This window comes from Myotis davidii, unplaced genomic scaffold (genome assembly GCF_000327345.1).
Source record: "Myotis davidii unplaced genomic scaffold, ASM32734v1 scaffold586, whole genome shotgun sequence".
Classification (NCBI taxonomy): domain Eukaryota; kingdom Metazoa; phylum Chordata; class Mammalia; order Chiroptera; family Vespertilionidae; genus Myotis; species Myotis davidii.
Window position 1 is genome coordinate 1,070,254 of NW_006296809.1, and position 641 is coordinate 1,070,894.

General features: G+C 56.2%; 1 protein-coding gene across 1 annotated transcript in view; it reads left to right on the plus strand.

Moving 5' to 3' along the window:
* SKI (SKI proto-oncogene) overlaps positions 1 to 641 on the plus strand; it is a gene marked incomplete at its 5' end in the record, with an annotated part of 63,805 nt that overhangs the window by 61,779 nt on the left and 1,385 nt on the right. The gene's annotated exons all lie outside the window — the stretch shown is intronic.

Here is a 641-nt window from a genome sequence, read left to right on the forward strand (position 1 = left end):
GCCTGGGACATCCTAACATTACACTTTTGTTATAAGCTATTTAAAACCAATAAGGAGACTTGGTATTCGGGAAAAAAATCAACACGTTTTTTAATGACTAACTTTTAAACGCCCCCCACCACGTGACGCCACCGAGGACCCCAAGGGAGCCGGGCGGCGCCCGGCGAAGCCATCAGCTCCTCCCGCGGCTGCTGGAGGACAGGGAGGGTTTTTCTCCAGAGTCTATTTTTTCAGCGACAAGGACCCAGGTCTGTCTGCACATGTGCGCGTGTCTGTGTGCGTGTCTGTACATGTGTGTATGTGCACATCTCTGTGTGTGCATGTCTGTGTGTGTATGCATGTGTCTGTGTGTCTGTACATGCGTGTTTGTGCACGTCTCTGTGTGCACGTCTGTATGCATGTGTCTGTGTGTCTACATGTGCACGTGTCTGTACATGCGTGTTTGTGCAGGTCTGTGTGTGTGCAGGTCTGTGTGTGTGTGTGCATCTGCCTGGCTTGCCCGCAGTCCTGTTCCCGTGGGAGTGGGCGGGGGCGGAGCGGGGGGGCCCGAGGGTCGGCCACGGTGACCGAGCTGCCGCACAGGAGCTGGAGTTCCTGCGCGTGGCCAAGAAGGAGAAGCTGCGGGAGGCCACGGAGGCGAA